Source organism: Stigmatopora argus, chromosome 5, assembly GCF_051989625.1.
Source record: "Stigmatopora argus isolate UIUO_Sarg chromosome 5, RoL_Sarg_1.0, whole genome shotgun sequence".
Classification (NCBI taxonomy): Eukaryota; Metazoa; Chordata; class Actinopteri; order Syngnathiformes; family Syngnathidae; genus Stigmatopora; species Stigmatopora argus.
This window is the reverse complement of record NC_135391.1, coordinates 7,942,605-7,964,152: the sequence shown is the minus strand read 5'-3', so window position 1 is coordinate 7,964,152 and position 21,548 is coordinate 7,942,605. Positions and strand designations below refer to the sequence as shown.

At 41.7% G+C, this 21,548-nt stretch overlaps 1 long non-coding RNA gene across 3 annotated transcripts in view; it reads left to right on the top strand.

Annotated features, from left to right (window-relative positions):
• Positions 1–21,548, top strand: part of LOC144074055 (uncharacterized) — a 56,746-nt gene that overhangs the window by 16,558 nt on the left and 18,640 nt on the right. For all 3 annotated transcript variants that reach the window (XR_013300229.1, XR_013300228.1, XR_013300227.1), the window contains exons 4-6: positions 15,383–15,531; positions 20,082–20,459; positions 21,354–21,458. This is a non-coding gene — a long non-coding RNA (uncharacterized LOC144074055). The remainder of the gene's footprint in view (positions 1–15,382; positions 15,532–20,081; positions 20,460–21,353; positions 21,459–21,548) is intronic.

Below are 21,548 nucleotides of genomic sequence, written 5' to 3'. Positions count from 1 at the left end.
CAAGGGAGCAGTGTACGGGAGATTGGGTAGGCGCTAGGTTGGTGTATTCGCTCAGATGGAGCTTACTGACATGCACGGACACCGTGACAACATGGCAATGCTAAATGTAAAGGCGGTTAAATAGAGTGTTTGTACTTTTCAAAACAGTCAAAATATTTCTACAAACAGAATTTCATTTGCAAATAAGATAATACATTCAAAAGTTTTGGTTATCAAAGAAATCATATTTTAAGACTATATGTGAACCATTCCATTGAAAGCCCATATTTGGTTTTGGGCTGTCCTAATTGTGTTTTTGAGCAAAAACTGCAAAGGTATTTGAAATAGGATTAGAATTGGTGTAGCAATCACATGTTCTCTCTCTCTGAGAAAAAGGCCAAAGTTGACGAGACCTTTGAGTGATGGGTTTATAATGAGTCTGTTTACAGATGCTTACCCAAACAGTTGTGTGATGAAAGTGTCTGAGGTGAAAGTTTATTCTATATCTTCTTCTTCTTCTTCTTCTTCTACCACCGCTTACATACAATGCCACTAGTGGTAGGCATATCTTGTTTTGACACTTTCTGAAAAATATCTGGATTCAAAGAGGTGGGTGAAGTACTGCATTTAATGGTTTTACGCTGCTACGTGGCCAATTCTTTACATGCACAGCCCTGACCTAATACACTATATGCACGGATGCACACCAGCAGTTGGTCTCCTTTCCTTCAGGAAGTGTTTTATGAACACGGATGATAAAATGGCTGCTGGCCTCTCTCCTTGACCCACTGTTGAACCTGCCATAGTTGACACAACTGCACAAGAAAGTTGGGAAGTGGAGAACCAAGTGAGAACCTGACTGTGCTTAGCCAGCAAGAGAGCATCTTACTTCTTCTTATCAATCTGTCCCAGAATTCTTCACTCTCCAGTCATAAGAGTACACATCCTGGGGATTAGGTATGACGTGAAGCGTTTCTAATGATTTAGTACCATTACTATGTGGTGAGGGACGCATTATGATATGACCCCGCCTGCCCCACAGATAGGCGTTCGGATGGAATAAGGGGGAGTCAAACTTAGCTTATCTAAAGTATTTGTAGGGGAGGACATATGCCCCCCCTTCCATTATCTCATTATATAAACACAAGGCTTTGGCACAAGTTGAAACGGTGTAATTCATAAATCGACAGTGAACAAGCTTGTCTTGATCACGGCGTTGTTACATCATTGAGAGAAATCAATCTGTTTAATTGGAACACTTTGGTCGAATATATTAGATCAAGCCCTGTGTGAAACCATTGCATGGGGGAGTATAAGTGAATGTGCTTTCAGCGGCTGTTGTTAATTTACATGGGGCTGTTTTATTTATTGTTCAGACTAAATTTATTTTCACAGTAATATGGAAGCAGAAAATCAGGGGTAGCGAATATTGTAGACCCCCAGGTTAATGGAGTTAGAGATAGTGGGCTGATGTCAGAATATGCATTTTCATTTGCGTACACAAAAAGATAGTAATAATTATCCAAGGGCATAAGGATAACAAAATCTTAAATTGGATAAGGATTAGAATGTATAATCTTAGACGTGCATCGATTTTGCCATGTCATTTTCCGCTTTTATTCACTCAGTCCAAACTAAAGTCACCATCACAACAGTCACTCAAATAACAGAATATAAAGCTTTTGCAGTTATTGATTTTTTTTTTTACCCATCCCTACTCTCAGACAAAAAAAGCAATGATGTAACTGTTGTGGAACTGTGGCCATTATGTCTGCCTCATATTTACTAGAGCCAGTGTTATCCTGTGCCATACTGTTGTGCATATGTGTTCTGTGATTGACTAATTTGTCCCCACAAATTTTAGTGTAAACGTATAGTCCACCTGTGTCTGACCACATATACTGTATTTGTCACGTTTTGTTTCCTCTCAAAGATAGCTAGATTTATCTACTACGAACTCATTTCCAACCTCAACAAGACACGATAACAAGTGGTCTATTCAAATTAAATCATTAATGGCATTGTCCATATTGCAGACAGGCCATGTACTTTTATTTATTCAAAGAATAAAGGCAGGTTGGTTCCACTCACAATTATCTCTTTCATTAAGGAATGAATGTGCATGTCGGGGCTCCTTTTAGTCTTTTTCTTTCCATTTGAAGTGCCCCCACCTCACCTTCCCCGTCCATGCTGCCCTCGCCATCACTGAGCGACAGTAGAGGTCGTTAGTGGAAGAGGGATGATGCCAAACTTGACTGGAGTCAAGCCTTATCTCTATTCTTTACACTCTCGCTTTTGTTTGAAGGGCTTTGTTTACACACGCCACATTAATCACCTTCTGCCTCCACACAATCCCACAGCATTTAAAGTGGGTGCTCAGCCTGGGTACAATGTGCAGCACAGTGTAAATCTCTTTCTTACACGATTAAGGAAGGAAATGAAAACATTTCCAGAATTCTGGTTAAACTTTCTTCACACGTCTGACTTTATCATTTCTTCTTTCTCCGCCCTTGGCCTTGATCATAAAAAACTTATTCTCAAGGGTTGTGTGGATCAAACATTCAAATACTGCTTGAATTAGCCTTTAAACACAAAACAGATACTGTCAAACCTCTTGAAAGCATAGAGTGAAAATATGCAGACCGGATGTGTTAAGGCAAACATTAATCACACCACAGGAAGTCATCGACAGAGAGATAGATGGAGGACTTGGGCAAAACCACCTGCCAATGGCTCCAAGGACTGCAAGGTCACCTCTCTCGCCTTTACTGTCAACCAGAAACAAACATTTTCCCTTTTGTATTGAGGGAAGCTGCTTTTACATTTAAATGTTCTTATCCTTTTACAGCACTGGTTGGTTTGTTTAAAAAAAATCAAAATCATGTGCCTTTGTTCTCTTGCATTGTATACAAAAAATGTCACAACACTCAAACAGGACACACTGTCAAGGTCACTTTTCTTCCCCCAAATACCTTACCCTTACTGTTCAGCTTTTCATGAGATTGCCCTACTCTACTAATTGAGATTCAGTAGCACAGTCTCTCAAGAGCAAGTCCAACCAGATATTCCAAGAATTTTGCGCGATTGCTTCATTTTTGGCAATAGCGAAAAAATCCTCTGCAACTGCTATATATATATATTTTTTGGCTTAGGTTATGTCTACAAATGGAAGGTCACCCAGTTGTTAAATCTAAAATGTCACTTTTACATGTAATTGTGTCAAATTAGGTTGTTTTATTTTTGTGTTTTTTTACGTCACTCACTAAAAATATATGAAAAACCGACACATGTATTTGTGCAGTATTCAAAGCAAAAATTGCAAAGAATTCTTTGCCATTCCAAAGTGAGCAGAAACGTACAGCTTATTTGGAAATGGGACTAATGCAAATGTATTCAAGTTTGCACTTAGAACAGGGATGCGAATAGGCTAACATAGGTAGTAAAAACAAACAATTGTGTGTATCATCATGTGGCTCTGAAGGAACATTGGTCTTGTATCCAGTAGGTGAAGCGGCTGTTTGGGAGTTCACTGGGAGTGGTTTAATGTATCCCCCTGCTTAATTGTATCGTCAATACATTCATCATTCAGAATGCAGAGCCTGGCTCAAATGAATTGAATTATCTGATGGGGAGAACAAAGAGATGTACAAAGAGTTTGTGTGTAATTTATTGTTACAGAGTGAAGAGAGCGAGAGAGGCTGAAAGAATTGGAGACGGCTTGATAGCGAGTCAGAAAAGGACAGAAAAGGGAAAGAAAGAGGGTTAGTGGAAGAATGAATAAGGCAGACACAAAGAGGAGACGAGAAGATAGAAAGGTCTGGTGGAGGAGTAAAAGCAAGCAGGGAATGAGAGGATAGGAGAAATGAATAAAGGACAGAAAAGATAGGGAGGCCGAGAGGAAACACGGAGGATGCTGAGGAGAATGAGAAGAGATAAAAGTGAAGGATGTAGGATGAAAAACAGTAGTTACAGCGAATTTGATGGAAGTCAGTGAGTAAAACTGCAGATAGGCCAGCGGCAGAAATACTGTAACACCTTTCTACGAATTCCCAAGGGAATCAGACTCGAGAAATGTGTGCATGCATTTTACACACCTTCACCTTTGCACAAGTATGGAATTTTAGAAATAGTGTGAAATGTCTTATGTTGTTAAAGATGTATGTATATGTGCTATGGGCAACACCTTGAGGTGTACACAAGCACTTAAAATTAACTTCACACTCTGCACATACACATGGATTTACATTTTCTCTGCCTCTATCCCCCTCGGATGCCTGTAAAGTAATGTGTGAGTATTGAAGAGAAAGCTTGCAGAGGAAGGAGGGATAGGTGGGGGGCGTCTTCGGAAAATCTATTTCCCAATACTATCTAACTGCAGATTTCCTCCAATGGACTAGCATTCCTGGTAGTGGATGTTTGGCATTGATTCCTTCCCAACATCATCTGAAAATCTATGAGCATAAAGGGTAGCTTCGCAAAGTATAACATGCATAAGTGCACACGATGTTCTATATGGCCATTATAGGAGAAAAATCTTACTTTCACTTTCTCTAACTCCCTCGATCCATATTGTCCTTGGTATATCCTTGCATTAGTTCCATTCCAGGCCTTAAATGATGGGTGATGGGAAGGAAAGATGCAGTCAGAAAAAGGGGATGAAATGTAAATGAGGGGAGGGACACTAGCTGGGATATCTCCTGACAGAGCGCTTTTGCTGCATGAAGTGCAGTGCAGTGCAGGTCATCCGTGTAAAGTCGAACTCAAGCATTGTATAAAGTAATTCTATTGTATTTTATTATGTCTAAAGAAAACCTTGTTTTTTAAAGTAAATGGAGGGTTTTGTCCCTGTCTTAGCAATGTCTACACACAAAAATAAGCACAAAAATAACTAAGAGTATGTCTGATTGTGGTACTGAAACAGGATTCCTTGAAATAATCCATTCCGTCCCACAGACATTAAAATGGAGTCCGTGCCAAACAGCTCAATGACTTCTTCCTACAACAAATGCTTGCCAGGGATTTACATTTTGACTGTGAAAATATACACTTTTGCACTGTACGTTTGAGAGCAATGGCTTAGCATGTGTTTAACAACAGCTTTTTGAGGGAAATTTTAAATACAGAGAAGGAGAGAGCGTGGGGGCGAGTGTTACAGAGCACGCTTGAAATTTTTGGAACATTGTCAGTCCTGAGAAAGTGTTTCATGGAGCTTAAAAAACATTGGTCTGTCAATCAATTGGCAGCTATTGATTGCCACCTAATAATGCTTCTTTCTTTTATTTTTTACTGTAAGCTCCCTCTGCAGCAAAAAAACAAGGAATAAATACATAGTGCTGAGATACTCGCAAGGCATTCAGTTCTGGGATGTGTCAAGTCAGGTCAACATAATTTAGTTTCACCACGAGTCAAGGTTGTCCATCAAAATGTGGTCTATTCTTAGATGCACTAAATGGACAAACAAAACTGGGACACTGGCATCTCTAGAATATTAAGGAAATCAAATCACCATCTAAATGGCTGAACTGAACAATGATCCCAAACGCTAAGTACTAGATTTGAAAATGTTGAAAATACAGACCACTATAATTCTGAAAAGGCCTTCTCCAAACTGATCTAAAACCCAATATAAATTCACTGCCTTCTGGCAACAATTCAAATGATTTTTCTCTTACATTCTTACATGGTTTTATTTTTATTTTTATTTTTTAATTGTTAGTTTGGAATGAAAGTTGTGGTTTTTGTTTAGCACGTCTGTTTTACAATGACAAATAAGCCTGGCACATTCGTACAAACCATGTAAACACCCTGAGACAGCCCCAAATTCTACAACAGTAGAAATCCAACCTCACAGGCAGAAACAGAATGACTTCCACTAACCGACCTACAAGCAACAGTTCATTTGATCAACAGCAAGATTAGGATGCATGAGAGATGAACACCACACCTCAGGCTGACAGAGCAGAGTTCATCAGTAACACGGGTGTCAATGAGTCGATGCGGGCAGCATTCGGTCGGGTCGCGTTCCCCTCGGACCACAGGAAGCTTCATTGCTTCCCCTGCCTTAGGCATTTCCTAACCCCACTTTAACACTTCTCACGGTCACAGCATATGATATGATACCTATGTTCTGTAGAGGCACTTTTTTAACTAGATATATCTTGTTTGTACTGCACGTCACCAGTCTGACTGGTCCAACCTTTCATCTCAGAGGCACTCCCTATAGACGGGTGACTAAATGGCTCTGCAGGTCTTTGCACCTTGTCTATGCCACCTCAAATGTCACAATTATGTACTGCACTTTTACATGGTAAAACTGTGACATAATATGACAGGACACACCCAACATGCCTGTAAAAAAACTTTTATGCCTGCTGGAGACCTTTGTTGTTCGACTTTAGGAAAGGGAATAAAGCAAACAGTGCGTGACACCAAAATATTTGCCCGTGGTGAGCAAGGGGGCATGAAGCCACAGCTGTGTCCCTTGCTGACATGTCCACTGAAGGCCTGAAAGTCACAATTCCATGCGGGGGGATGGAGTGGAGGGGGTTCTATCATACAGTATGGTTGGATGAGGTCAATGAGGGACATAACCAGCATCCCTGTGATGTAAATTTAGTCAGACGTCAAAGATCACACAGGATGTTCAGCTTTAGATTTGCCTATCTTGGAGAGACATAATTCTAATTGTACCATGGGGGAAACCAAGAAAAGAAGGGAAAAGAGCCATGGGACAGTTTTGGTTGCTGAGGGAGGATGAGCACTTTCTAAGAAGATGTGTGTGCATGTGTTGGTGGGGTTGCCAGAGCTGCCTCCAAAAAGAGGATCCTGTTTGCTGTCCCTTGATACAGTATACACACTAAGTAGTCTTTATAAAGGATTTCAGAGACAGGCCCTTGTCTTTGTTCTACTAATAGGCAGACCACTCTAAGTGGGTTGTTTTTCAACCCTCTAACACAAAGACACTTTTTCATGAGTACCTCAGTGCCATCGTTTTCTTGCTCCCCTTCTTCAGATATTTGGAACAGAGAGGCCTGTGTTTTAACGTGTAAATCCCACAATACAGAAGTTCTGTAAAAAAGTCCATCCTAAACTTTGGCCAAACTCACATTGCCCCTACAATGCATCCTACAAGTCAACCCCTTGTTCACCATGGTATGCAATTTAGCATAGTTTAGTTATATATATATATATATATATATATATATATATATATATTATGTCATCTAGATTCTATATGCAAACAAGGTTTACATTTACCAATGGTATTGTGTCCAACTATAAGACGGACTATAGTACTATCGAATTGTGCCTTGAAACAAGCATGAATTTGTCTGACTCTTAACAATACTCCTTTTAAAATAGCGGATACCCTTTCCTTGCTATACATTACTAGTCAAACAGTTTGTTTGTTTTTGCAGTATATTTCTGCCTTCCTAACAGATTATCACAAGCATGTTGCATATCACTGTCCAAATTTTTAAATAGAAATTCTTGACGTCCATATGCTTTTTTTTCTTATGACTTTGGCATCAAATGTCACACAGGTTGTTTGTAGTTTTGATGGATCAATCTCTCTCCCACCAGCCATCCCTGAGGCTTTCATGTGCTTATCTCTGACCACTGTCTGTCTGTCTGACCGCCTCACTGCTCATTCACACTTGGAGGCATCACACAGCCCTGTAGCTACCCCCCCCCCTTTCCAAAGCCTCTTCACATACCAAACTCAGTGACCAGAACCATTAATGGAGCCAGGTTTCCAATTCAAAAGTCCACTATGCTTCCTCTTGAGTCTTTCAGTGGGAGCAATATTTGCTCTTAGGATGTGATTATAAGTTAAGTTCTCAGAGCTCTCAAGGTCATTTTCGTCCTCAAGAACTCCTGCACATGTACAGCTGTTGTTTTTTGGATGGCTTCAAGGTAATAGAAGCAATCGTTTTACTGGAATCGTGGTGAATTTCATTTTCAATCCAGATTTCTTGCACAATGTTTGCCTAACACTCATCTGTGTCTTCGTTCTTTCAAACTTTTTGTCCACATTTTCACTTGGGTATTTGCATATGCTACAGAAGCATATTTTTAAAGTGACTGCTGGGGGCTTTCTTCCCTTCTCCAGCGGGTCTTTTCAGCCTCAGGGCTGCAGCCGTGATGGGATTAAGAAAGGCCCGGAGCGTGTCCACATTTGGTGCCGAGCAGGACCATGCTGTGACGACCTACCAACCCCGGTGCCATTGTCCTGCTTCTCGGCGACCCACTCCAGGTGCCAGGCAATGGAGAAGATGCTCCAAACTTTCCCAGGAATGAGGACAACTGCTTAAAATAGTTCCCTTTAACGCCTCAACCTCCGCCACTCATCAAACTACAGGCCGAAGGGTTGTCTTTTTTGCTCTTTCTCTTCTCTTGTGCCCTCACTCTTTTAAATCTAAATTCCCTCTTTTTTGGAAGCGTCTGGGGCCCAGTGGGAGGACAGTTGTTTTGTCCCCTCCTTTGGCTGATTTACATCTCCACAGCTTCCCTATCAAAGTGGCCATTGTCAGTTCTGACCTATGAAAATTACAGAGGACACTGGGGGCCTTTCTCCTTTGACAGGCTAGCTACCACACAGACGAGCGTGCACACACAAAAATATACATAAACAGTACAAACACACACCCACAGGATACACCCTCCGCTTTTATTTATTCTGATTTTACGCAGATTCCGAGCCAATAGCCCTCTTCTCCAATGTGCTCTTCTTTCCAAATGTCCCAGAGACCCTGGAAGGAGGGAACGAGGGGGAGGAGCGAGTCAACCAGGAATAAGGAGAGGCGTCCATTTGCACACCAATTGTTTTTCCTTCTCTCTGGGCCAGGAGAAAGAGAAAGACTACCTCTCTCCCTCTGAGACCGCCATCCCTCCTTCACCTCCTGCTCCTCCTCCTCCTCCCTCCTGACCCCCCTCCTCTGTGAAAGCAGCATGAATGGAGAGCCACATTCATCGGGTATGAATGGGATGGGGTGGAAATGGGTAGGGGGTCACTCTGACCACCGTGGCCCTCCCATGCCTGAGCCACATGTGCAGCATATTAACATATGAAGCCTTGTCACTGCTGTGTCCTCCCTCCCAACTGACCTTTTTTTGCACACACACTGAGGCTTTGAGTCAGGTGCAATGACATTTTATCACCAGAATTCTCGCAGCATTTCAAGGATGGAGCGTTAACATTTAGGTGAGCTTGTGGGAAACAAGGACATTTAAGGGGCAGAAGGTGAGTGGGCCAATGAGACTCATGCCAAAAACGTTGGACGTTTAAAAAAAAAAGAGGACAAACATAATAGGAAGGCAAAAATGAAGCTTCCAGCACAGGAATTGAAAGCTTGAGCATTGAGAAAACTGCAAATTCAAAAACCATTGAGCTGTAGTTAAGAAAACTGGAAAAACGTACAAAATATGTGAAATGAGGGCCAAAGAAAACGTACCTTGGGCCCTTGCTGCACAGGGACCTTTTTTAGACTGCCTTTCCTGTTAGACTTTCCCTAATCGAGACAGTGCGTCACACTCAGCGACTCTCCAAATTCAACATGTTAACCCCTTGCAATATAAACAGCAGCACTCTACAGAGCCTGCACAATATATAGACCAAACCACCAAGCACTCCACTGTACTCCCCGCAGGCTCTAATCTGTTTCACAGCACACAGCATTTAATCATATCATAGCTTTTACCTCTCAGAGATGCCTGCCTACTGTTTGAAACAAAAACAGGCTTGTCTTCCTACAACTTGCTTATTTTGAGTCCTTTACCTAGAAAATGTGCAAAAAGCGCATCATTTCAGAGTGGAAGTTCCACCACTCTGTGAGTGAGTGTGCATGCACTATTAATCATTGCCTGAAAGCTGACATCAGGATGCCAGTAACGTTAATTAGGACCACCCAATGGCCAGGCCAGTGTCATTAGCTAATTGAGTTTGTTTATGTGTTTGTGTGTGTGCAGGGCTAGAATAAAATAAGTAGGAGTGCATGTGAAGAGAGGAGGAAGAGAATGCAGTTTTGAGGCTGAGTGGGGAGGAAAAGAGATGCCGGCTTGTCTTATCCAGTGTCCTGTTGTGGTGACATGTCCTTCAGCTCATTCCACAGGGAGAAAGGGAAACATGGGGTAATGGAGCAGTGGCGCAGTCACACAAGCACATACACCGTAAACTCTCTACAGGCAAAGCTTGGAAAGAAATATATAAAATTCAACCACATGTATTGGGTTCTACCATCCACCCAACACCCACGGAACCACTTGGGGATTACTTCATTACATACATAGTGGGCTATACACAGTGTTACAGTGTACACGTAAAGGAGTGAAAGCGAGTGAGCGGCATCGTGTTTGCATTCAGAGTGAAACTGGATGTCAAAAACTAATGCGATCGTACTATGAGTGATTCGGCACTGGTTTTTCAATGAATTCTGCTCCACCAATCGGGTATTTCAGTCCAGCACTGCGAACTGACTCCTGATAACATACAGTTCCTACAGTAAAATAGAATTTTTAAGACTACTCGTAACATAATTTAACGCGTATTTCATTGCCAACCTCGCATAAAAAATCTGTGAGTCCTGGAATATTTGTAAATTTCTCAGAGGCGCTAGGATGCTTTGTGGAACTTTTTTTTTTAAATGCCAAAAATTTAAGACCTACCATACTTGAAGGTTTAAACATGTACTGAACAAGAAATCAGAGCGTTTCCAAGTACACAAGGTAGCCTTGACAATGTGTTTTCTATGTTGTTCTGTTTTCCGTTTGAGGTTTCGACCATATTTTTGTTGTGGGAATGTACATGCCAAACCTTGCGGTGACATGCTGCCGTCCTAAGTACATGTCCATATTTGGCAGCTGGGAAATGTCTGCATGCACGCACACTCTACGTAAAGCTAAATGCACATACATGTGTTCAAGTGCACAGATCAGTCTTTCCCTGGTTTGTGTTTTACCTCACCAGCCTCCCTGAGGTGTTTTGAGGCAGGCAGTGTGTTGAAATGGTCTCCGCGCATGGTCTCAGATGGCCTGGTGTGGCTGGCTGTGGTTACGCCTGTTGAGTCTGCCTGACCACCACATGATGAATCACATCCCCATTCCATCCAAAATCACACACACATACGTAGTCCGAGTCGACATTTTTTCGCACATCTCAGATCGGCCAAAACAAAACAAAACAAAAACAAAAAACTGTCAACTTCCCTACTTTTGCATGGAGATTAATGTTAACAAGTGCAGTCAGAGCTTTCAACAGAAGTGCAGGGTGCAAGAAAGGCAGAAAAGCTACCAAGGAGCAAAAAAGGGAAGGGAAGGGAAGAGGCAAAAATGTGAACCTCAGACCTCTGCTGTCAGGGTTTCTATTCTCTGATTTTTGCCCATGGCCAGGTCCAATTCATGTCCCATAGATAGCGCCGCTTATGCCCCAGTAGGCATATTTGAGCAGTTGAATGAATGCCGAGGCTTTGGCCTAAAAGCCAGAAGAGAGCAAATCCGGATGGACAGACAAAAACTTGCATGTTGCCCAGTTTGTTTTGGAACTTTTTGCTGGTCCTTTCAAAAGGCAACACGCACAGCAGCCACCGAGGGCATTGTTTAATGCTAACAAAACCCTTGCAGTTTCACATCCGAAGATTAGCGATAACATAAGGGAAGTCGATTAAAGGAAAGCATAAATTTGTTCTTGCCGCACAGTTTTGAGTGGGCTGACCTTCCTGTGCAAGTTAATATCAAAGAAAGAACAATAAAATATTCTAAATTTGCCATTTGTTTTTTTTGCACCGCTCATTAATACTACCGGAACATAAATGGGAATTTGGGGTCAAATCATTTGCAGTGAAGTAGAAAAATAACCAACTCATTAGGTTGCCTGGATTTAGTGACAAAGGCACATAAGTTGTTCAACCTTTCTAAGAGACAGCAGCCTCAAACTAGAGTAAATTATTTTTGTAATTTGTCATCTATCTGCTAAATGTCCACCTGGAACTGTTCAGTGTGGAGCACATCTCCCGTCCACTGAATAAGGAAAAAGAGAAAACAGCAAAGATACCTCTGCATGAAAATCATCCATCAGAGAGACCCAAGTTAGCACAGCACCCACGAACCCTCTTCCTTCTCATCTCTTGCCTCGCATCTTTTCCAGCCCCCAGAGGGGTGTTGGACCAGTATGTGGGGGATGCAGCAATGAAAGATGTTTCACAGAAAGGCCACCTTTTTGAGTCAGGAAGGAGGCACTAAGATTAGCCCCAGGGTGTTCCAAGGTTGTACGAGCAAGTGTGAATGAGTTCTTAAGGGAGATCGTCGAGATGAAGGTGGTGACGGCAAATTAACACGTATTTCATCAATGTTAAAGCTCACACTCAGCAAGTTTGTCCACTAATCTGTATTCATTAAAAGCGCCATACAAGTAGCGAGCAGACATATGAATCTCTCATTGACTATGGAGCTTAAGGACCTCGAACGGACTTGTGTCAGGGGGCATGTGTGGCCCCATTCCCCCACGTAGTCCCTTGCCAAAGAGCCCAGCCTGCAATTCAGTGCAAGAGAGCAGAAGGCAGATGGCTTGAGTCCGATTATAGAGTCGTCTGTCCTCGGTAACAAGCGGCTCACTATGCTATGTGCGCCGGGCCAGCAGAGAAAGAGTGTTTGTTGTTGGTATTAGGAGCTAAACGGCTTAACGGTTAGCAGAGGGTCGTGATCGTAGTTCTGACTAGCTGCCAGATTTAGAGACCCAAGGCAATACAGGGACAGTTCATTAGGAGCACAAGGGTTGTGAGTTGGACACACACGGTGCAGGTGTTTGTCAAAGGACTTATTTGTTAAGGTGTGAAAAGCTTAGTGGGGCATGATATACTGAATATAAAAAAATGTTGCAAAACAAAGCAAAGTCCATTAATTTTTTTCATGATTTTTTTTCAGCATACAAAGTATGCTTGCATAAACATTTTCTTTACAGTTCCAGGGCAATTTTGTTACAGGTACATTTGGTTACATGATACAGTAAATGTGTTTGACAAAGTCTTTGCTCACACATTTGATATCCTGATACTCTTTGCAATGAACACAACCTTTTTAGTCCAGTTAATCACTGTGGTCATGCATGAAAACTGTTTAAACACAGGTGTCAGGTTGTACATTCTCAACATTTGGGCTTCTGTCAAAACTACAGATGTCCTTCATGCTGGTGACTTCGGTAGCTGCTCTTCACTTGCGACCCATGTTTCATGTCTTCTTAAAGACAACCAAGGGCAAATAGGGCATAATCTAGGATCTCAACAAAAAATAACAAGAATATATTCTTTTTAGGCCTCATGATTGTATTTATCCACTCACTTGAGTGTTTTATTTGTACACGAAGATTGCCCGGAGATAGAGACGGAGCCGACAAATTGTGTTATTCTTGGGGATTTTGCTACAGTTAAGTACCATGGCTAACATATGTACACAAATTAAAAAAGCAAACTGCACTTAGATTAAGTTGAAGTACTGCTGACAGACTGTGTCAACTGTGTGCGCAATGCTAGATGAAAAGGGCTACAGTAATCCCCTCTCGGCTGTCGATTTCCCTAATCTCCTGCTTTTGTTGCTGCCGGAGCCCAGCGGAGGGTGTGACAGGGTCAGGGGTGAAATTTAAGAGCCTTCAAGGATGGCAGTGGGACAGATGAGGTTTCATGCTCTCATTGGGCCTCATCCATTCTACACTTTTATTTTAAAGGTGTCTCTTACTCTCACTAAAAATAGTCATCTCCACCAGATTAAAATTTGAATAGACATTTTTAGATCAAAACAGGACTGGTGTCAAACTAAAATCATACATGCACGCTATAGAAATTTCATTATGTGCACATTATGTGTGAATGTGTGTGTTGCTTTGTGATTTTTGTCCATTAAATTGAGAACCGCAAAGTATAATTGCAGTACTTTGCAATAACCATACAGTATTTGTAGGATTGTCTTATTCAAATGGTAAAATATCATCAAGTCTTCATGATTAAGAGGACATTAAAATGCTCGATTTTGGAAATAGCAGTACAAATTGTAAATTCTCACGAAAAGTAGTCGTTTTCTAAAGTTCAGTTTTTGTAAATTTAAATAACAGCTGATATTAAGTCAAGAAAGAAATTTGTCCATCAATTCTTTGATGGCCCCACTAACTGTGTATAATGCACAGGTAACCTGAAACACAAAAATGTGTATTCCCTGAGTGTGAGCATTCACTTCCTGCAACTTTAAGATAAGTGAAAGGAGGAGGCCCCTGTTGGAAACACAAACAAGACATGCAAAGTTTAAGGGTCACAGCGCGAACCTCCAGCTCTGAACACATCTCCATTGCACATCTCCCCAAGCATGTACTCAAACCTATCACAATCCACTCTTTATATTCTCTACTCCAAAAGTTCCAGTTAAAGAAAACTAGATCCGAACTGTTTTAGAAACATCTCCTCAATGCAGAGCAACAAGTTTCAACAGCAAAAAAACGTGACTAAAAGAATGACATCATTTTGGCTTACAAACCCTCAAGCTCACTTGCACAGTTTTTGCTATTTTGACAGAGGTGTGAAGGTCCCTGCCTGCAGCAAAATACCTGTGGGATTATTACGACACAGCCCAAAGCAGTGGTGGCCACAGGACCTGCCCACCATCTGGTTAAAAACAACATCCGAGTCATAGCAATGGAGAAATCCCCAGCCTTTATGTGTGAGAGGCGACTGGAGGAGATGAGGTTGCACCAGCATGTCTTCTCCTCTGTAACCCCAGGGGGTGATGGGATAGAACAGTGGCTGGCATTGTTTGGCCGCACGAACCCTCTCTTCCTCCCCCACCCTGCCCCCTCTTCACCCTTGCACCCCGCCCAGCTGAAGATCGAGTTAACTCTTGCCTGCAGTCAATCCACCTCACAGGAACTCAATCCCCTCTCTCTTTCTCTCTGGGGTCAGCCAACAAGAAGTTAAAGCTTTTATCATGCATTGCCACCAGCATTGGTCTGTGAAGAATGGGGGTCAATAATGCATGACGGGGGCCGATTTTGGTCAGCTAATGCTCTTTTTTTATGAAGATGCTTTCAGTGAAATCAAGTTATTTTTTTATGTATACATTTTGACCCATGCATTCAATTTATCGCGGCACAGATGCAAAAAGCACAGGTAGTTGAAAGATAGTTTGGTACTTTTTTCTGCAAATTCATTAGCACTTGGTTGGTAGAGAGCTATCCCAGGGAGCCTAGTGTTCAAAATGAATATAGCTTGACTTTTTTTATCGCATTAGTAAACATCAGCTTGGTTCCTCTGACTTTTTACCATCATGGTACTGAAAAGGCTTGTTTTTGATTTCATGTCCCCTCATTGTTTAGTTGCATTGACAATACTGCGGTCATTAAACGCTTGCTGCATCCTTCTCTCCACAGAGATGTCCCCATGACGTCACATTTAAAGGGAATGACAGGAACCGCTTTGATTTGCGGCAGCCAACGCAACTCAGGACCACATGACGCAAGCCCATGGCCCATTACAACTCTAATTACAGAAGCCGTTTCCTTAGAAAATACTAAAGATGGTGAGTTATTACTCAAACAATGAACAATAAGATAAAAAACTAATTTCAGTTGTGAAAAGTTTCTCTGTGTGGGGGACTTTAGTTTGAAAGGAAGCGATACCTTTGTCTTGTTCCTGGTGTTAGGGCCAGAGCAAGGGTGCAGGGCTCATAAATCACAGCTGAGGACAGGGAGTAACAGCTCAAATTAAGATAAACCCTCCTTAATTATCAGCTAAACAGTGTTCTGTCCCCTCTCTCCCTGGTCTATCTGTCACCCAAGCAAGCAAGCCCACTAAGCATGGGATGGCCTCTAATGTTCCCACAAAACATGGTACTTTTTTCTTTTTTTCTTCTTTAAACACATTCTTTGCATCACCTTAGTTCTTTGAAATAAAAAATATATTGATGAAAAACATCCAAGAATTTAACCTAAACATTTCTGACCCTTCCTCAAATTATTTTTTGCCCCCTCGCTTAGTTTCTCCACTTTCATGTTTAACATCATCCGACAAATGTAAAGATCAGACGAAGATAAGCTAAATTAGTGTGAAAAGCAATCCATCCGCTCCCACTTGTAAAGTCATAATGTAATGTAATAAATGTTTTTAAATGACTTTTTTAAAAAGTGCAAGTTAGCCTCAAAGAATGATAAGTTACAGCACCAACTCTATGTTTGTCTGATATCTCCATTTTCTTTTGATGAGCCAAAACTTTTCAAATGGGGAAACAATGACAAAAGACAGACATATTTGAGAAAGTAGCTGATACTTTTTCCCGACAACTTTTGACATCTTGCTGTCAATCAAATTACCTTGTAACGTATCACCTCTTTGCATCTGTTAAACAGTCCCCTCCCGCACGCCGCCTCCCTTTATTGTCACTCAGTGCTTATTCACTACGCCAATTATCATTAGCCTAATGTATTCTCAATAGCCCTTAGTCCTCTCCTTCTTCAAAGGCTAGCTCTTAGCTCAACCCAGCAGCCCCCTCAATTTGTGTCCCAATCAGATGTGCTGACATCTGTGCATAGTTGCAGGGACACACTGTGAAGAAGACCAAGGACTACTATAAAGTTGGAGAGAGTATTTGAAATGTGTATTGCCTTTGCCTGTGTGTGGTGTGCAGTCAAAGGCTTTAAAAATGAAAAGACCAAAACGCTCACTTTTGCCATTACCAATATTGGAACCTTCTTTCCCTCCCACCAAGACCTAAGTTTTTTCCTTACTCACTTCTCTTCGAGGCAGTGTATTGATTTTATATTAAGCATGAGCTGCCATCTGGCTGCTTTTTTCCCCTTTGTTATTCTAAAGCACAGAGAGTGCGGGGAGAGAGAGCTTGTGAGTGTGTGTGAGAGAGAGAGTAGCCCCCCCAAAAATCATTATGCATTAAATAAAGACAGTGTGAGAGTGGTCAGCATACTGAGCAATGCATGTGCGCTATATGTCCGTATATAGTAGGCGCACGCATGTGTGCGCTGATGGGAGGCATCAAGTGAAAGCACAAAAATAGCCAGGCTCTACAGTATGTATTTCCTTCGTAAACACGTGCACATACAGTGGAGATAAAAGCAAACAAGGGGATGTCAATCTCATTTGATGCTGCCCCGCTTCTAAGTCTTCTCATTATTTTCCTTACCGACCCCGTCTACAAAACAGACAAACAGCACCCAGGAGAGAAAGCGGCCTTCCTCTCATGAGCCGCAAATCGGAATCTTTCTCCTGGTGTCTTTCTCATTCCTTCGTTTCCCCCAAGGAAGTTGATACACAAGCGCGGCGTCCTGTCTCATTCTGGCCTATCATTCATTGATTTGTTTAGTCGACGTGTGATCGTCGGATGACAAATATTTAACATCTTTCCACAGTATTGATCCAGCCACTGAGTGGAACGGTAAATGAGGGAGAGTTTACCCACAGGAGGTCAGGTTCATATTTGCCGTCTGTTACGGTGCATTTTCAGAAATGGGACAGCAGAAGCACATCGTTTAGCCTTGTGAATCAGAGGGTCACAGGTTCCAGTTCCGCTAGAGACAAATGTACAGATGGCAACTCCTGATGTGTTTCGCTCGCTACTTTCAAAGTGCTCTTAAGCAAGGCACTATCTCACCCTTTGAGTAGGTGCACTTTCCCTCTGAAAATAAGAATATGTTCAATGAATGAACGAAAAAAGAATGGTGGCAAAATGAGGTGAAAACCAACTCTGCACTAATATTAGAACTAAATAAGCTCAATCTGGAACACATTACTTGTTTTTGCCAATTTAATACAGAAATGCAATATGACGCAACAGTCTGCATGAAATGTGCAATGATGAAATTGAACACATTCTGTTACATTTCTATGAACGGATGACATCATATTCATCCGTGACACAGATAAAAAAACACTCGATATTTATATATGGCTCACATTTCACTCTCGATTATGGACGTCACTCTGTTTGCTTGTCTCATGAAGATCAATACAATAAAAAAGAAAATTCTATTGTAATCTTAAAATAATGAGAATAATTGCTTGATTTCTCTATTTAAATTTGTTTATGTTGTACATAGAATATTTTAAAATCTAACAGGCTATATTTGCACAAACTAATAAATTTGAACTATACCAAGGTTTATCCATATAAATAAGAGCAAAATAGTCTTAAAACTAACAATTTCACGTTCAGTATTTGAAGCAAAAGAGAAATCTTTGTCCGTTGATAAGTGTCATTGTAATTGCTTTTTGTAGAATTCAGTACCCAGTGTTGTGGCAGGTGGGTGAAATGTGACAAGGAAAAGGTCACGGAGGAAGCACAGGAATAAACACACATAATCACACTGGAAGTGTGTGTAACGTTATGTCCCATGCGCAACAAGTTATCAATCAGCAGAGCTACAGGCTACCATAGGTCTCGACTGAGATCCACGACTGTTTGTGATTAATGATAGGAGACGCGCCCCACTAATTGTTGCGCCTGACACAGGCACACGTCCCCACACAAAGCAGGACAGGGTCGGAGTAGGGTACCATGCTCAATCACCTTCTCACAGAAAGCCCCCCATGTGAATGTTGAGCGTGATGGTTTTAGAGAAAAGAGAGGTCGCAAGATATCAAGAGATGGCAACAGAGTCAGACGCAAGCAAGTAGACCATTACCATTGGGCTGGGGATTTACTTGAGGAAAATACACGAGAACCAAGCTACAAAAACTACGCGAGACTGTTGTGACATTGAGAGCGGGAGATTTACTAGGCCTTAGTTATCCTCAAAGGATTATCCTCATTGAATTTGAATGTAAGTCTGCTTCTGCTCTGTGTAACTACTTGCACCTGTTGCTGCATTAATGTATATTTGTGACTCTCTATATCTAAATATGTCCTTTATATATATATATATATATATATATATATATATATATATATATATATATATATATATATATATATATATATGTATATTTCCCAGGGTTGCATGCGTTTTACTTAGATCATCTACAAAGATAAGAGACAAAAAAAGAATGAACCTGGTGACAGACCACCATGAACTGTATAAATATAAATGGGCCCAACATGCAAATGAATTGGGCTTCCTTTCCACCTGCTTGCTTCCCTGCCAGAAAGAAAGCGAGAGAGGACAGATGGAAGTCATGAATTGCCTTCAGTGAGGCACTCCAGCCATTCAGCACTATCAGGAAATCCCTTTCTAGAGGGCTGGAGCCCGGCTGTTTTCATATTGTTTCTATTAACTGAAAGGGCCCAACAATGGAGTAATCATCTAGGAGACAAGTCGACACAACCCTTGCAGTCTCAATTGGCCTTTAACTTTAGAAACTTAATTAATCGCACTCAAATAGCGCCCACCACTTTTGTATTTGTCAACTCGGAAACTCTTGTCCATGTGGAATCACGCACGGCTCATAGGCGCTCGTTCCTGAACGATACCTTTCCGAAACCCCGTTGTCCAAGCTCCGAGTCATTCAGAGAGAGGCCCCTTCTGTCCCACCACGAGCCTGCCGGCCCCAGTGAGCTCCTCACAAAAAGTCCACAATGGTATTCAAACAATAAGCCAAGGGACAAAGAGCACATTTACACAAGTGAGCTTTCTTTGAAAGCAAAAAGGCAATGTTTGGAAGATTTCCAAAGTTCCCTCTTCCCCCAAAAAAATGGGAGCCCATTTTGCCCCTTCCTCACGACACCCCGCCTAGTTCATAAAAAAAGTTCACCATTCCGATGGTGGAGACGTGGGAGACAAATATACTGCACCCGTCAATCCGCAAGCACCCCCAATTTAGCCAAGCCCTTCTTTTTCAGGACAAAAGCCCTTTAGAGGCCGAGTGTATGTGAGGGCTCTGGTGGATACCATAGTGGCTTAAAGACCGTGGAGGCCCCCAAAAGATACTTCTTTTACTCCCAATCTCTTTCCATTTCTCTGTGCTTCTCCGTCCTCGCCGTTCTCATCTCAAAAGTTCAACAGCGGCGAGAAAGTGGGTGGAGGCAGGGCAGTAGGGGTGTGCGCAGGGTGCTCCTGTGTCAACATTGTGGTATTTTCCCAAAGATGCATATCGCTACTATACAAATATGAGATGTATTTATAGGAGTACACAGAAAGCTGCATGAGAGGAAAGTGTTTGGCCCAGCTTTCTGGACACGACCCCCACGGCTCCATGGATGGTCTTCATGGCGGGTGAAATTGTTATTCTTTGGATGTGCGTTGGCTGGGAAACACACAAGTTCTCAAGCAACCACAAAGTTCCCTCCCCTTTCGGCATGGCTGCCACGCAGAGGAGCCCATTGAAGGAAAAGGTCCGTCACCATACATCTTGACCAGAGCCAATACCCCAAGGCCTCTTTGTCAGCGTGTCCTGTACATCACCAGGCATGTTCGCAAAAACAGGGTACCACTTTTCCCAGCCGTGTTATAACTGACCAAAACCAGAGGCGTCTCGAGGGAAAACAACGTCTTCTAATCTCGGGTGAGTCAAGGTATTAAGTTTGCACGAGGATGCGCAAAAAGCAAAATAGCAACCGGCATTTCACCAAGTATGTAGCTAAAACCTGTGAGCACTTGCCCATCCTTCCAGGAAGGAGGTAGGTCAAACCTGACAGACAGGTAGTGTGTCATGACACTCCTGGCTTAAACAGTGAGTTGTTTGTTAAAAAAAAAATTGGAGCAATTTTTCTTGTGTGAAAGGTTTCTCACAAAGTACAAAACAGACTATATAATTAGTTTATGTAATTTCTTGATAATAACACACCTACAAAATTTGACACAAAAGGTTATGTTCATATACTACAATGTACTAGACTTATAAAGTACTGGTGTCCACATTGCATTATGGGATGAACCCAAAGACCTTAGTAAAACTAACGAGTCCTACCTGAAAGCAAATTTTCCCTCACTTTTCAACCGCAAACTCCTGATCTCATTGTTAGGCCTCACAGAGTATTGTATAACATAAACATTATAATCCTGCAGCCTTTGAAACGTAAAGTTGCATTTTTACAAATAGTTCATTTACATTGCATTCATTCATTTTCCATACCGCGGGAGGTGCTGGAACCTATCCAAATCGGGAGACAGGCGGAGGGACAGGCAGCCAATCGCAGGGCACAATGAAATGGGCAACCACTTGCGCTCACAATCACGAGGCCAAGGAGGGGGAATCGTTATGGACATTTTATTTCAGATGGTAATTTTTGTATAGAATGTTGAATTTGTTTTAACTTATACTGGCAGGACTGCCATTAAATATGTAAGGCGGAAATGAGATGTAAACAGGCGTACACAGAGTTAATCATCTTAGAGTCTTAATCCATTAAGAAGATACACATTCCACAGCATCTCTTATTTACATTTTTTTTTGCAGGAACCTTCTGGCTGTCACTTGGTGTGCTTCACTTCAAAACTTTCTTGTCATACCTGTCACTTTAAATATACTGGAGACATTTTGCTTTGGATCATGATACTCAAGGTAAACCGTATTTATACACATATCTGCATATTTGTAAAAATACACTCATCTAACTGTATTATTATTTTAGTGAAAAAAATACACCGGTAG